Source organism: Caretta caretta, chromosome 5 (assembly GCF_965140235.1).
Source record: "Caretta caretta isolate rCarCar2 chromosome 5, rCarCar1.hap1, whole genome shotgun sequence".
In the NCBI taxonomy this organism is placed as follows: Eukaryota; Metazoa; Chordata; order Testudines; family Cheloniidae; genus Caretta; species Caretta caretta.
The window spans coordinates 93,720,051-93,734,137 of record NC_134210.1 but is presented as its reverse complement, the minus strand read 5'-3'; the positions used below and the strand labels follow the sequence as shown (position 1 = coordinate 93,734,137).

At 41.0% G+C, this 14,087-nt stretch overlaps 1 long non-coding RNA gene across 5 annotated transcripts in view; it reads right to left on the bottom strand.

The window, feature by feature from the left end:
• LOC142072175 (uncharacterized) overlaps nt 1-13,846 on the bottom strand; it is a 99,821-nt gene extending 85,975 nt beyond the window's left edge. For 4 of the 5 annotated variants that reach the window (XR_012668560.1, XR_012668559.1, XR_012668558.1 and 1 more), the window contains exon 1: nt 13,193-13,846. This is a non-coding gene — a long non-coding RNA (uncharacterized LOC142072175). Of the gene's footprint in view, nt 1-6,642; nt 6,970-13,192 lie in introns of those variants that run through there. The other variant, XR_012668561.1, reaches the window with a different exon arrangement.
• Between the last annotated feature and the right edge of the window lie 241 nt (nt 13,847-14,087).

The following is a 14,087-nucleotide window of genomic DNA, read 5'->3' as shown; positions in this document are numbered from 1 at the left end:
GCTAGGTGAACAAAATAAGCTCTGCTAGCAACAATACTTTTATGCCAGTGTAACTGCGTCTGCACTATGGGGTTTGTCACAACCCTCATTATCATTGTTGTACCAGCACAGGTTTCTAGCGTAGAACTGGGCTAACTTTAATATGAAGACTGCACTGTTTGCCCCACACATTTCAATAAATCCCGTCTTCCTTCATGCCCATCCTATACATCAAGGGCTGAAGTTCTACTGAAACACAATGATGGAATATTATGTCAATATACTTTTAAGCAAAGTATCCATGAATTTCAGAATAAGGATCTCGCTTTAAATTCTTTATTACATTTTCTTGTAACACAAAAGTTCAAGTATGACTAGCTCAGGATTACACCGAAGTAGGAAACCAGTGAATTTGCCTTTATCCTAAAAGCCTATAAGGAGGCTTCAACATCAAAAGAACTGCCTCAGTTGATCTGATGCTTGTCATCAACATTTTTCCAAAGGATCAAACTAATTTAAAGTGGGTTAAACAACACTGACCTCTAATACTTCTTAATCTCTTTGATTTTCCTCATACACATTAAGGAGTTTACATATAAAACAATATAAAATATGCCTGTATTTAAACCCACTTCTATTCTTCCTTTTTAATAGCCTGGGGGAAAATGAAATAACATAAAATAAGCCACTGGCTAAAGAAAAAAAGTTTAAAAAAAATTCTTTACTTGTAGCTGTTTCTACAGGGAAAACATCTGCATCCAGAAATGTTTCTGTGAAAATACACATTAAACCGCACCCACAAAATTTGCTCACACATGAAAGTGTGCAAAGGGCCTGAATGATCCCCGCATTCCTCTAGGTTTGCCCCAGTGTAATGTTATTGATTTTAATGGTATTACACTAACACAGAACTGCAGCCCATGCAGCAGTGAGCCAGCACAATATATCCCGTTGGATTAATCATCCAGCTAATAACATGCACAAATAGCTGTTTGTACGTGCAGGTACCGGCATTGTGCACCCAATTGAACGTTTTGCATGTGCACTTACTTGGGTACACACGTATATGTTTGAAGGAGCTACATAGGGACCAACTTTTTTATTGCTCTAAATAGCCAGTATATTCAATGTGCCACATATTTATACAATACTACGGGCTTCCTGGACAATTACCAAATGAAAAAGAGTTTTAGGGTCTTCTCTCTGATAATTGGGAGTGGATAAATTATTGTCATTTTAAAAGTGGGAAGTGATTGAACACAAACCAGAAAGACAGTTTATTCTCTAGAACGTCTAGCTTTAAGAGAGACCAATGTTAACTGAAAAGGGGACATTTTTAGTGCAAAGTCCAGCAATTTACAAAAACTGGTCTTCCTTATTCCAGCTTCTGGAACTGGAGTAGGTAATTCCCCAGCAATACTAAAGTGAGATGCATGAACATACCCCATATATGATTGGCAAAAGAGACAACTTTTCCTAACAAACAATTTAAATAACAAGACCCTAGGGTGCTAGGTGTATCTTACTGCAGCTTTGTAACATGATTTTATTTAGTTAACCACTCTGCCATTCAGTTTTAACTACCATCAGAGTTGAATCAATCCACTGAGTGGCCCCAAACCCCTGTTCAGATTAAGACACCAATTCTCCACTACCTTCAAGTAATTCTCAGACATAGCAGAGAATGGCAGCTGCAGAGGGCCAACTGCTGCTCCCCCATCCTAAATCATCTGTCCCCAGTGGAAGTTAAAGCAGCAGAAGCTGACTCCAGCCTGTACCTTTGGTGTAATATCCATCATGGACTATATGTCAATGGAGAGTCAGGCTTATTTCACCACATTCACTTCTACCCAAACCCTGCCCACAGAATGCCCCTTTCCACCGGCCATCTCCAGCTATTTTAAAGCCCCTTTGCACTGCGTATGTGGCACACAGTGCCCTTAGCAAACCAGAGAATCCAGCCCTAACACTATATATTCAAAACCAATGCATAGATTCAGTTTCTAGCACATTGTACGTGGGCCAGATGGAGCAAATTCCACCACACTGCATCACTTAAGAAAACCCTCTCACCTTGCCCAGCTCTGTAGCTCCTCCTCTTCCTCCCACCCCTGCCTTTCTGGTACCAAAGGGTCAAGTCCAGTAGCATCCAATCAGCCCTTTATCTTCTGACAGATGATAGGAAGTTCTCTCTGTGTTGTCCTTGGAAGAGAGCTTAAACACTCAGGTCTCATTTGCTCTGCAGGGCATTAAATTTCTTACAGTGCTTTTCCAAGAAGAAACGGTCATTAAATTACTTGTAAATGAATTACATTCTCTTTAGCTACAACTTAACTTGGAAAAGAGATTATTAACATCCTGTTCTAAAATACTGTGTGGTGTTGTTGTGTGCTATTACAGATTTACCACATTTCCCTCCATTTTCCAAGTCATTGCCTTTCAGTGGTGGATGGAATTATCTCTGTGCACACTCTGTGTATCAGTTTATAAAGTTTGTAAAATGTTTTGGTATCCTTATCCTGATGAAAAGCTCATGTAAATGTAAGATTATCAAGGCCAAATCCATGGAGTTGATGCCGTAACAATATCAACAGGCAAACTCTTCCACTCCCTGTTATCCTAACCATCACATAATGTTTTCTAATTTCAAGTTGAATTTGCCATTAATTATGTTACTCGCCAAGTGTAAACACTCCTTTGCCATCCCCTGTGATAACTTATACACTTATAGTGAGGGGTAATATAGAATTATATTCCTAAATCGTTTTGGTTATTAAAACCATCCAACTCCTTTCAGAGCGTGTTCTGCACTCCTTACTCAGGCTTACCAAAGCCCCAAAACTTCCTCCAGAATTGGCACTGCTTGGTATTGTCACTAGCAACCCTAAGAAAAAGGCCATAAACTCCAGGCATAGAGTAAGACCTATTCTCTGACCCCTAGACATCATCCATGGTCATATACTCCTTGTACACAGTAGGTTGCAGGGCTGCTACTAGCAGGTCAGGCTTCTGTATTAGATATGGACTGGCTGCGGAGCTTCCTTCTCAGAATGATACACCAGGGATGTGTCTTCCATAAGATTATTAATGCTTTGCCAAGTATGAGTAAGGTTAGCTTAAATAAGGTATGTTACACACAGCGCCACATACTGGCTGAATGGTATAACACAATTTAGCATTCTATTACACCCATTTAGGTCATGTTTCAGAAGGTCCATTGATGGGGCCTTGTGATGAAGTCTGCACTGCTCTACTGGTTGTGTAGATAAAGGAATTCAGGGCTAGATTGCTGGGTCTGGATGAGCCACAATTGCTAGAATACAACAGAAAGATGACTCCAGCACACTCCAGCTCTACCCCTTATTTCCTGGACAGCTCAAGAATGTCCCCTGTGCCTGATGGGAAGAATGGAGGGGTTATAGAGCCAGCTCTTGGCTGTATAGTATTTCTCCCCTACTGTCTATCTGAAGATATCGACAGAGAGGCACAAAAGGATGGACCCAGGGCCCAGAATCTGGCCCTCAGTCTTCAGGGTTGTCACTTCTGTATGTCTCATTAAAATAAATTTAGAAAAAGTTATAAAGCCCATCAGTGAAAGCCCCATCATCCTTGCTTTTGCACATACAGGGGAAAATATACGCTGAACGTCTAGGATGACCAATAATACAAATATTTAGCCCTGCATTTCCCAAGTCTCAACCTCTCCCCTACTTAGCCCAGTTGAAAACCATCAGCACAAACTGATTCTTCAGATAAAGTGAATGTGCAGGTGTCCAGACAAAGAGTTGATTTATTTATTACTCTTTCAAGGGAAAGGTTACACTTAATGGATAGATATTTTCAAAATCCTTTGAATAAGGAAAGATCCTTTGATAACATTATTCATGTTAGGAGAGACTGTTATCAATGGAAATATGCATTAGGTAACAAACATTAACTTTTGTTGACTGTAAAAGAGCACCAGCTTTATTCAATTACTTAGTTTAATAACTTCCTTAGGAGCATATTGTACACTCATTTAGCACTCAGAAGAAATGTAAAATATATACCCCTTATTGCCCAAAAGACAGATCTTTATTATTGTAGTTTAATGGGTAAATTATTTACATAATGAGCACCAAATCAGTATCTTGCATGTAACCACATGAAAACAAACCTCATTCTTTTACATTACAGAGAAAGAAACACAAAAGGCTTAACACTGGCACAGGGTGCAGCAGGAATCCCAAGTCTTATCACCACTGCGGCTGCAACAGCAGGCTGACTTACTTTCACTTGTCTGTATTGATCATGTTTGTATCTACTTTCTGGCTCTGAAGTTTTGTTCGCACTTGCAGATACCAGAGTGGTTTCACATATACAGGACCAATTTGGGCTGCTCCTGCATGGGTGTACTGGACTGGGTTTTGAGAAGGAATGGGTAGAGGGAGCCTGCCCCATCCCAAGCCACAGGCACCCCCATACACGAGTCAAACACAAGACCAGCATAGAGCTCCCTTAATTATTAGACTGTGGGGTTATCTAGGGTGTCACACAGCACTCCTCACACTAAATGCAATGTCTGGAACCCCTTCCATACTCCAGCATCCCTATTCACATATCAGCAGCTGCTAGGGGAAGCACACACTACTCCTTCCAAAAGGCAGGTGAAATTTTCAATACACTTTTGCTCAACCATTAAAGCTCTGTGCATGCCCAAATCCACCAGCAAGGTGGCAATTTTGCCTGTAAATTAAAAACAAGTAAGTTCATTAGAAAACTGGAAATTCTCCAAGTTGTATGGTATTAATATTACAATTCCTTTTCACTTTAGTGGCAAATGTGTCTTAATCCCATTCAATTTTGTGAAACCATAGAGGTTAAGGAAGCAAATAAGAGAAGAAGCGGGAGTATCAGTCCTCTCTGTGGCAAGAAACACATGTGGTTCGTTAGAAAGACAGATCTGCCACTCATGTGCAAGGAATTTCCCATTGATTAATCTGCCAGTCTTTATAGGATATTGATGCCAGTCATTACTGAACATATGCCTCTCTGGGCCACTGGTGCATGGGTCAACAAAATGAGACCATGAACCATTTTTTGAAAGGGGTAAAAGAGAGGTTCCACGTTTTCATAGGCTCAAAATTCCTTCCCCTCTCCTCCAGTGGACACACACACAAGCATCCAGATTCAGATGTACAAACTCCAGGGGAGGAAAAAGGGGCATGAAAGTCACAAAATGCCAACCTGAGTTAAAAAAAAAAAATCTATTACTATGGGGGGGGGGGGGGTTGGAGTAAAAAAAAAAGAAGAAGAAGAAGCAGCAGCAGCCAACATTAAGTTCTCTCTCACACAAATTTCTAGTAGTCATTTTTATAGGCTACAACTATGGTCATTATTGTTCTCCATCCATCTTATAATTTCAACTAAATCGAGCAATGAAAATTTTATAGTGCATCCCTAATTGTGCACCAGACTGGAACTGTTCATACAAATTCCAAGCAATTATCATGCTTTCTGGGAAACATTGGCAGCAAACACAGGATTAAATGCTTGTAACAGCAAGCCAGATGGGAAACACTGATAAAGAAGATCTCATGGAACTCAATTCCTTTTCCAAAACTATGGTATTATTTAATTTAACCTGGGGTTGGAATACATTCATACCATATTCAAAGCAAGGTCATTTAGGTACAATAACTAGATCATAAGTATGCCAAATATTCCCTGCACACACACAGTTATATACTGTGTATAGAACGAACATAGACATAAATAGAAACACCCCTCCACACACACAAATTTATAAACAAAAATGTGTCAGTTAATTAACTGACAACTGTTATTAAGACCCCCTGAAACTGACTGGATGAGGAAAAGCACTAGAGAAGAGGATTAATTCTTTTAACTGCTTCATAAAAGAAAAGTCTTCTCATGGACTTTCCTTGGCTCCTATCTCCCACTCTTTCTTGATTCTCAAATATTACATTCTGCTGACCATCAGGAAGGGTTCTCTGCACAAGCGGTTGTCCCTGATCTACAATCCAAAAACCACTCTTTTAAGGTCATGATCCAGCAAAGCACTTAAGCCCATCACTATTCAGCATGGTTTGATGTTTACTGATGCAGCCATGGAAGCAAGGAAACACACACATCAGAGTAAATGGTTAAATACAGAGGCTGAAACTTTCAACTATTAACCAAATGAAACCATTCCCCAAACTACACAGCAGGGCCATTCCAGTGTGGCATCAATGGCTGGAGATTCGGATGATGGGTATAAGGGCAATGTCCTTTATGCCTCCAGGCCTGCCCTGACCCTCGCAGGAAGACAGAGTCCCAAACCATTACCCTTATCCTCACTGTAAATAGGAGAGAGGAGATGAAGGTAGCCCTACACTGCGCAAGATATGGAGGCATATCCCAACACCATGCAATGTCGTGCTCAGGGCCCAGTGCCCAAGCAGCCCCTTTCTTAACCCACCCATTGCACTGGTAGCTACCCGGGGTATGACAGCAGTCAACCTGAACTTCTACACCTTGTCATAGGTCCTTCAAGAAAATGTCTGACCCCCATGTCGGATAAATATGCTCCATCTTCTCTGAACAGACAATCCATCTATGGAGATGTACTTAGATCTTGAATGGGAAGTCACTGCACCCCTTTTGTGATAATATACTTACTAATCTCCCAGTTCAGTTCCTTCCACACCTGGTCAATTTCATCTTGATAGCACCTCTGCTTATTAGAACAAACAGGAAATCAGCATGCTTTCAGCAATCTTACTGACCAAACTTCTTAGGTTATCACTCCACCCTCTCACCCTCCACAATCCAATGGCTGCTTGCTTTGTCCCTTCAGTTGCATTGAATCAATGGGCAGAAAGAGGCGGGAGGTGCCTTGAAGTGTTTGTTCCTCTTTTTCACAGTTTCAGTCCCCCTCTTGAAAAACATTTCTAGCTGGATAACAGGAGACAAAAAATCTACGGGAAAGGATATTCCCTGCAGCTTTCCCCCCCGTCACTTGTCTGAGCTTCCTTTGTTTCCCTCCCTGCTTCATTACAGTGTTTACTGATGAAATGCAAATTAAGCAGAGCACACATTCCCTTTTTTGGAGACAGACCTGTTTGCCAACCTCAGTTTGGAATATGTGTTAATAGCACCATACAGTGGAATTTTATAGCTTCACATACAATATTGCCACACATAATTTGCTGGTCATTATTGTCCTGATAAAATGTGAGTTTTCAGATGATACCTTGCAAGGCATACTTTGTACAAAGATTATTACGATAGTGTGTAAAGTGTGAATACAGGGGTACATTCTGTCACAACTGGTTTCCTGGAATCTACCCTGGGGCCCTTTAAACATGACCAACAACTATCTGGCACAAGGATTGGGAAATCTTACTGCCTGTGCACTGCAGGAATTGCCTGCTAATTAACCTGCAATTGTCAATGACACCAGCCCCAAGGTGCACTAACTATACCACAAACTGAAGTATGTGTGATTTGGGGATAGGCCATATGTGGGGTAGGCCCTGACACATATTAAAATCCAGGAATTCTGAACACCTGTGGTGCAAATACCTGCTGTGTTAGTTCAGAACACCTGTGGTGCAAAAGAATTTTCCATCAGTCCAAGTAGGAAACCTTGGATGTTGATCACATGGCTTGAAGCATCAACGTTGGATCCTTTTTTGGTTTGTGATACTGGTTCCTGATATTGATCCGCCTGCAGGCTCTGCAATACAAATAACTTACAATCTGCTAATGAGGCAATCTGTACCACTATTGTGCTGTCACTCCAGAAGCAAACCTGCTTATCCTACCCCAAATAGTGACAGCCATTAGAATATAGCAATATTGCAGAAACGTGAGGTCTTTGGTAATGCCTTTCATGTTCCATTCCTCCATCCCTGAGCACACACCACTCTCCTTGAAAGTACACTCCAAATCCCAAGCCACCTGCCATGTCTGAGTGGACCTGCAAATAGGCATCTAGCAACCAAAAGCACTCTTCATGCCACAAGATAGCCCATTATATTCTGACAATAACATGTCCCAAACCTTTAGATCCTCTCTCATCTTCTTGCTCACCCTAACAGTAGCGCCTGTCCTGACTTCTGCCAACCATGCAATAAAGGCACAACCAGAAGCCTCCATCCTGCAAGCAAAATGCAGATGGCCAGTGATGTCCTGTCGCTGTCTGAAACAAACTTTCTTGACCTCTATTACAGTGGAAAACTCACTAATTTTTCAAACGAGGGACGAGAAACACCTACCAGAGTATCTAGTTCAATCCCCAGACATACCAATCAGTCACGAAGGCCTTCTGTTCCCTTACCTGATGGGACTCCCAGGCTCCTGGGTCATAGTCTGAAGTGTGGGCATTTGTCTGTCCCGGCTCGCTCTACAAAAAGAAAGTCAACAAGAAAGCCGGTAACCCTGAGAAGTCCAGATTCCCCGACCACTGCCCATTCTAACTGTTAGGATATAGATATTCAGGCCTGTCTGCAAAGGCCTGTACTTTAAGAATTTAGGTGTATTCTTATCGCTTGGCTAGTTCTAGAGGTATAAAAGAAAGAAATCACTGTCTGCCGGTGTAAGGGCCTTCTCTTACTGTGACAGTTTGTGGCCCTGTGCTTAGGCTCAGGCCTTTGGCTAAGCAGCAGAGACAGCCATAAGCTGGGAAGCGAACGGTCACATCCTCACATTCCAAACTAGTCACATTGAAATAAGGTGCTATTGGGCTGTTAGGCACTATCAGGACAGGATTGTATTCCTATCACCTCCAGAGAAAGGGAAGTGCCTAGAAAATGTAAAAGGAAACTTAGTTTGATAGCATCCTGTCTGGCAAGAACTCACTTATCAATAGCTGGGATGTGAAATCCTCACTTCTGTATTGTTTTGTCATTATAGTTCCCACTTTGCTGTTGTTTGTCTGTATAATCTCTGTCTGGTTCTGTGATTGTTCCTGTCTGCTGTATAATTAATTTTGCTGGGTGTAAACTAATTGAGGTGGTGGGATATAATTGGTTACATAATCATGTTACAATATGTTAGGATTGGTTAGTTAAATTTCAGGAAAATGATTGGTTAAGGTATAGCTAAGCAGAACTCAAGTTTTACTATATAATCTGTAGTCAATGAGGAAGTGACCGGGTGTGGGTGGGGGTGGGCATGTGGGTGTGTGAGATGGGAACAGGGAATGGGGGTAAGAAAATTGGAATCATGTTTTGCTAAAGGGGGAAATGGGAACAGGGAATGGGAGTAAGGAAGTTGGAATCATGTTTGGCTAAGGGTAGGAATGGGAACAGGGACACAGGTGTAAGGCTCTGTGGTGTCAGAGCTGGGAAGGAGGATACTAAGGAAGGAAACTGGAATCATGCTTGCTGGAAGTTCACCCCAATAAACATCGAATTGTTTGCACCTTTGGACTTCGGGTATTGTTGCTCTCTGTTCATGCGAGAAGGACCAGGGAAGTAAGTGGGTGAAGGAATAAGCCCCCTAACACTAACATTGAACAAAATTTTTCAAAAGCTGCAGAGGAGCTAAAACATCTTAATGGCACAGTTTTCTCAAAATAAAATTGACCTTTGAATCGAAACCCAGCAGGCTGAAGTGTGCTGCCTGAGCATCCCTCTCTCTGAAGGCTGACTTCAAATTGCTTTTGGCCGTCAGAGCTCCTTTCCCACACGTCCTCAGGAGGAGGATTGGTCCCACTGCCTCTTACTTTTTAAATATTGGATGCTCCTCTCGAGCCTCCATTCTGCTAGGTATTTAAGCATGTGCTTCTTTCCATCCCCAGTGCTTAATTTGTGCCAGGGCTTGCCAGGGCTGAGCCCCAGCACTTCTAGGTTTAGCAGTTCATAGCCCTGGCACCTGCCGCGCCAGTTATGAATGTAAAAAAAATTGCTGGAGCCCTGGCACCCAATTACTTGAGCCCCAGCACCTCTTTCATTACAAATTAAGCACTGTCCATCCCTATTCAGTAAAGCATGTTGTAGGAGTAGGATTTTATATTTGTATTAGAGGTTATAATGATTGATGGTTATAATAATGTAGTATGTATTAATGTATGATTTGATTTCATCCTGCCAGCCTCCCTTTTTGAATAGTCAATGGAAGGACCCTCTGGGACATTGGTAGAAATGCATCAGACAGGCTGTCTGTGTCTGAACTAATGTTAAGGCAGGAACAGACCAGAAAAGTCCTTATGGATGATTATGGTCACTTTTTATTTTAGGATAGGCTTTCATCACAGTATTTGCTATAAGGTCTTGTTTCTTATCTGCATTGCAAATGAAGTTTTGTGAGGTTCCTTTGTAATCCCTTTATTAACCATATAACCCTGTCTAAAATGTAATCCTGACTGAAATTCTTGTAAAATTGTTTGGTGTGAGTAAAGGATGTGTGCATGGTTAAGGATGAGTGTGAAAGCTATCACAAATGTCCAGATGGTCAAGAAGACGTAAGAGACTTGGAGAGACAGCAAGAAATAATCAGAAAATATCCATTGTGTTTGATGCTAAAATGAGTTAGCAGCATTGACAACCTCACAGGTGAGGCAAACACGCCCAAAGGCGAGACAACAAATAAGAGATAACCGCGGAAAACCCCAAGATTAACACCACTTAAGGACTAACGATTACAGAATAACATTGCAAAATCCATAGACTAAAGTGGAAATTTACAAGTATAAAGCTGGGGTGTTTTGCCATAGAACTCTGGGTTCAGTCCTGCAAAGCCTTGGAGCATCGGATCGTGACTGACAGAGCCCAGCTCCTCACTCGTGCCCAATCTATCTGGCCATTAGATTGACTCAAGCTATGACAGACTGGTAACTATAAACTATAACTAGTTACCAGTCTCAAGCTATGACAGACTGGTAACTACAAGTCCATCTGCAGGACTTGTGTGTGTGTTGTGTAATTGAATGCATATGCTAACTGTTGTATTTTCAATAAACGCCGCATATTGCCTTTTTCCCTGAAAAAGATCCTGTGTGCTTCTTATAAGCATAACAGTGTGCTTACATGTAAAAAGTCAATGGGACTGAAGTATTTTGCTGAATAAGGGTGGACATAAGATCCTGCTTAAAGTCAAACATATCCTAAGTGCTTTGCTGAACCACACCTCCAGAAGTCTGGGAAATCAGGAATTTGATGCAGTTGTAAGAGCTACTGTACATCTTTAAGAGGTCAAAAAGTTAAAGAGAAGACTACACCTAGCTCTGTACAGAAAGCTACATTACCAGTGACAGGTAGAAGTCAAAGTCCAAACTGCTGTTCTCCACAAACTCATAAAAGAAACACATAACTGCTACCTGCATCCTTAGTAGATTGTCTTTCATGATGAAGAGAGAAAATTAGATTTTCATGCATCTTTGAACTATAGCTAATGGTTGCAGATACTAACAATGACTTGGGGGATTTCAAATAGCAGGCAACAAATGTCTTTCTACCTCTGACTTTTCTTTTTAGGACTACAGAGTATTACTAGAATGGAGGCTCAAAAGGCAGCTCATGTTCCCTATACCCAGCTAAAAGGGTGGAAATGAATTTGTCAACTGCAGAGCAGGATAGATAATAAATATCAGAATCACCGGGACATATTCATGTACATTCAAAAACATGGAGTTAAATTCTGCCCTGATTAGCACTAAATCTAATTGAATTGGTTCATGTCAGGCTGGTTCATGTCAGGCCAGAATCTGGCTGCCAGTTAATAGCAATGTGTGAATTTCACATTAAAATGTCACCATTTCATTATATGCAATTTCAAAGCTCATTTTTACCAAATTCAACTAAATGGCTATTTTTGAACTGAATACTTTCCAGTTTAGAATTCTGAATTTTGCAGCCACCTTTTTCTTAAGAACAGGCCCAGTTAATACACTAGAGTGGGCTCATTTACAATGATCACATAAAAAAACCTTTATAAGCCTGAATTACATGAAGAAACTCTGATTTTGTGCTTCCAAGTGCCCCTTTCTTCTTTTGCACAGCATGATGCTTACCATCCCCTCTTTCTTCCATCCCCAGCAAACATGCATTTCTTCCTTCAGAGAATCTGATTTTTTCAGTGCTGAATAAAGTGTCAAGGGAAAAAATAAAACACAAGTCCAATTGTGTGATCCAACATACATGGCATATGCGAATCCCTCATGATCCAGGCTAACAAATGAGAGTTCTCTTACCAATTTTTTCGGAGAAACATAAGCTAGTGCATCTATCAAGCAGTGGAGTCAGTCCCTCTGCCACTGTGGAAATAAGTTATTTTCATAATGCTAGTGTTGAACATTCAGAAGATTTGGCTCAAGTGCAGAGAAAAAAAGGTCAGTTACTTTACTGCTCAGCTGAGTGCACTGCACAACCTGTTTTACGTGTATGCAAGCTGAAAATCCAAAGGAAATTTTTTCAGTGTGAACAATTTATTTTAAAATTTCAAATGGCTGACTAAATATTCAAAGCCTGGCTTTATAGCATTTTTCTGTGTTTGCAGAGGCAGTCATCTCATCAGGAAAACATATGCTATGGGGTCACCTTTACCAATCTCCGTGCCAAATACCATTAATGCCATGAGTTGCTGTAATATTTTAGCTACATCACCACTATTACCTCAATGCCTATACCCAATGAAAATCCTCCATATTAATGTATGAGATACTGATTTTTTTCCCCTAATGTGCTGTTACGTTCTCTACTTTAGTGCAATGAACTGGGCAATTTTACAAGTGCACTTATATCATCCACTTTTTTCACTGATCTAGGAATACAAGACCCAGTCGGTGTAACGTTCCTGATGGGAGAGGGACACAGGCTTGAATGTTCTCTCACACACATACACACACAGAGACACACACACACAGACAGATTTTACACAGCCCTGGTTGTTACTTGGTTTACAGATATCTGTGGTGAGGTACAGCCAGAAGAGCTTGACATATTTTAGTCTTCTCATATTATATATTGTACTACTTTTGTTTCAGGTACAGTGACAATAAAGAACTGTTTCCTCTTTGACTAACCTACACACAGTGATCTCAGCAAGATAAGAGAACAAGCTGTTCTCTGGCACTAGCCACCATAATCTCTATCCAACTCCCTCAATCCAGATTGATCTGACATTGAAACTGCCACAGAAGATATCCAAGCAGAGTTTGCCTTTCAGCATCTGGCCCAGTCTCACTAAATTAGACTGGCTCTCTGGGTCAGTCCAACCCACATACCTGATTTGGGCATGGCATTCCCTCCATCCCTGCAGTGCAATGCTCCTCCGAAGGTTAATCTTCAGCTCCCACAGTTCTTTCATGGAGATCCCGGAGGCATTCTTCAGCTGCTGCAATTCTTTCCTGTTGGAAAACGAGTCTTCAACTTCCTTTTCAGCCAATGCTGCTTTTTTGCCAGCCTTGAAAAGTAAAGTAATTCTGTATAAGAGAAGCTACAGAGACCACTTCTCCCTCTTGGACCCGCTCATCTGCAACACTTAGCTAACTGCCCCAAAAGTGATGTTTCCCAGAGCTAGAGTGAGGGTATTCTGAGCCTTGCCTTTGGTAGTCAAGCTATGGCCTGGCTACATTCAGGAAGTGATGTAAAATGCACCTCTTTGACAAAGTTTTCACTCATTGCCAACTGCAGTAATCCTAAAGTTTAAACAACTGGCAAGGATTTCCACATCATCATCTTGTAACTTGATGGTGTTACAGATGCCTAACTTTGGAAAATGTTATTGTTCGCAAGCTAAGCAATGTAAAGTGAAGCAAATATCAGACGTAGGTTCTGTATAAATGTTCTTAGTCAATTAACAATATAACTCTAGCACAGTACATTTATACGGGGTTGGAAAAATGCTATATATAGCTCCTAGACTAGAACAAAACACTTATATGGTATTTAAAGTTCTGCTCTTTTCACTGTGTCATGAGCATGTTGTTGATACACTAATTTTCCAAAGAACACAGGGCAAAGGGCCATATCATTTTAAGTTGCAGAATGAGACTTTCAAACAAAGTACAGATAAAGTTGCTGATTTACGAAAGCTTTTATCAGTCTCATGATGGATTTTACAGAAGTGGAACGCTATATGACCCATGTGATTTGTTTTCATTTACAAAGGTGGAAAGG